The sequence below is a fragment of the Megascapheus bottae genome, chromosome 18 (assembly GCF_031878675.1).
Source record: "Megascapheus bottae isolate mThoBot1 chromosome 18, mThoBot2.hap1, whole genome shotgun sequence".
Lineage (NCBI taxonomy): Eukaryota > Metazoa > Chordata > Mammalia > Rodentia > Geomyidae > Megascapheus > Megascapheus bottae.
The window spans coordinates 42,754,769-42,757,459 of NC_143526.1; positions in this window are offsets into that span (position 1 = coordinate 42,754,769).

A 2,691-nucleotide genomic window follows, 5' to 3' on the forward strand; every position below is an offset into this window, starting at 1 on the left:
ACCTGAGGAATCATATTAAATGTCTTCTAGGTCTTGGCTTCCTCTATACCTCATGATGTTTTGTATCATAAGACTTGGATACAATTACATTAAGTAATACAGACCCAAGGAAACATAGTTTCATGGCTTCCCGCATATGTAATAATTAGCATATGTCTAGGACAGTCTTAGCAGAGGCTAACAAGAGCTCAATAACTATGTACATATGAACATATAAGACGATGCTAAGCGAAATGAACTCTGAGATATGGCCACATGAGGTTTGTCTTTATTGTTGCTTTTAATGAGCTGTTCTTTCTTTTTTTTGTCCCTGTATTTGATTTTGGTACTATGTGTCTTGTATATACATTTATATGATTTGGGAAGAGAAAGGGAAAAACAAAACTGTGAGACAAGAGACAAAGAGTGAACCAATGCAATACTCACAAGACAATATGTTGGAAATGAACTTTACAACTTGGGAGGAGGAGTTGGGGGGGAGGGAAAGTGGGAGAAAAATGGGAGAGGGGTTCACAAAGAAATGTACTCATTTTTACATATATAACTGTAACCCCTCTGTACATCCCCTTGACAATAAAGTTCAATTAAAAATGTGTTTGAGATTTAAAGTATAAAATATAAATATTTCAATAAAAATATATAGGGTTTTCCCTCTAAAATGTCTGGCTATACATCCCACCATGAGAATTTACTAGAACACTGAGAGATCTGAAGAGAACTCTATTACCCCTGCTTCCCTCTCTCTACCACCCCCTAAATCAAAGACAGTAATTACTTGTGGTGGGATTTGGGCGAAGCAATTGTTTGCATACATGGGCACTCCTGGGACATTTCTGGCCATGTTGGCTCTCAGTGGAGTTGTTTGTTAAGAGATTTAGTAAATTATGAGATTTTATAATTATGAGATTAAATATGCTTAGGGATTTCTGTGATTAATTAATTGAAATAAAAGCCAGGGAATTAGAGAGAATATTTGCGACTTAGACATCAAGAGAAAGCAAGCAAAGTGAAAGGAAAGGGACCGGTGCGATTATAGCCTGGACACCAGGCAGAGGATTAAGTCAGTGAAGAACGGCGTTGTTCACGCTCACAGGTTTATCTCATCCTGGGAAATGCTGCCTGCACAATACATTGTCCTTGCAGTTCTGTAGAGCAAGCTTCTGTGGCTGGAGGAAGTTTGAGGGACATCTGGGTGGAGAAAGCAGTATACACATGGAAGTGGTTTCATTTTAAATTTAAGGTTTTGTTTAGTCATATGCATACATCCTTTTCAGCTGAGGCTTTTTAGCCATCTGGGGATATCATGATATGGAAGTGAGCTTGCTGAGTTGGGTCAAACTCTTTGCACTGTGGTCTCTTCCCCGTGCTCTGTCCCCCCCTTCTTCAGTGGTGCTGCAACTCTTTCCGCACACTCTGCCTTCAGAGATGGGTCTCCAGCTCTGTCTCTGCAAATGCATGAAGGAAAACAATATCACTATCATCCAGACTTTGCCACCGATGGCCTGGAAACTCAGAGATGTTAACAGAGCTGCCCATGATGACACAGCTAGAGGGTAGTGGGATCAGAAATCACATAGATGGTAGTGCAATAGAAATCAAAGCTGGTGTCTGTCTGACTCTAAAGCAACATAAAGAAGCACTGGGGAATTAGTGGGGCTTTCCTTGAGTCCACACAATTTAATAATAAATACTATTGGTAGACAAAGGAAGTTGAGCCTTTGAATGAGATTCATCAATTTGACGCATTAAATTTTTTCTCTAGAGGAGTGGGAATGTTGTCGGGTGTGACACGTTGTATTCATAAACTGCTTTTTACATGGTGCCTCTTTTGGACAACTGCTTAAAGATAATAAAAAATAAAGACAAATAAGAAATAAATAGGAAATGTATTATCTCGATAATCACTTTCCCTCCCTCCCTTCCTCCCTCTTTCCCCTTCCTTCCTTCCTTCCTTCCTTCCTTCCTTCCTTCCTTCCCCTCTTTCTTTCTCTCCCCCTCTCTTTCTTTCTTTCTTCTCTGTGTATCTGAGCAGATCTGGCTTAGGTGACAACAGCTTAATTCCATTTCATATGGTTATTCATTAAGATCATCTAATTAATACCATATGACTTAACCAGATAAAGGAAAAGGGTTCATGAGTATAATTGTTAACATAACAATAATGAAGACAATAGCAAACAAGTGGGGTCTTTTTTGTGCAGTGTTGGATCTCTTTTAACCTTTCCCACCAGCAGTGACATTGACCCATTTAGAGATGAGAGCTCTGAGACCAGGCCAGCCCATGTTCTTTGTCTTAGGATTCCTTTATGTAAGAATTGCAACTGAACTGCAATGAGTTTGGGTCTAGAAAATTCTTCCTTCCTACTGTTAATTTTCTTTCATTTTTATTGTAACTTGTCCTCAATGAAGAGTACACTAACATTTATTAACTAACGTCTGACAGATTCTATAATAATGGTTTTTCAAGACCATAGAAAATCGGAAATAGGAACCAGGTTCATATTGAATTTTTTCAACTACAAGGTTTTTGTTCCACATTCATTTATAATTCTTTTTTATCCACTCCAAACCTCACCTAAGAAGCACTTGTTTCCTGGACTTACATGTCTAAATTTTTTTCTTGCTAAGCTATGAACTAGTTTCTTTGTGAGAAGTGTCTCTCTGAGGGCCATGTGAAAATATTTAGAAAAT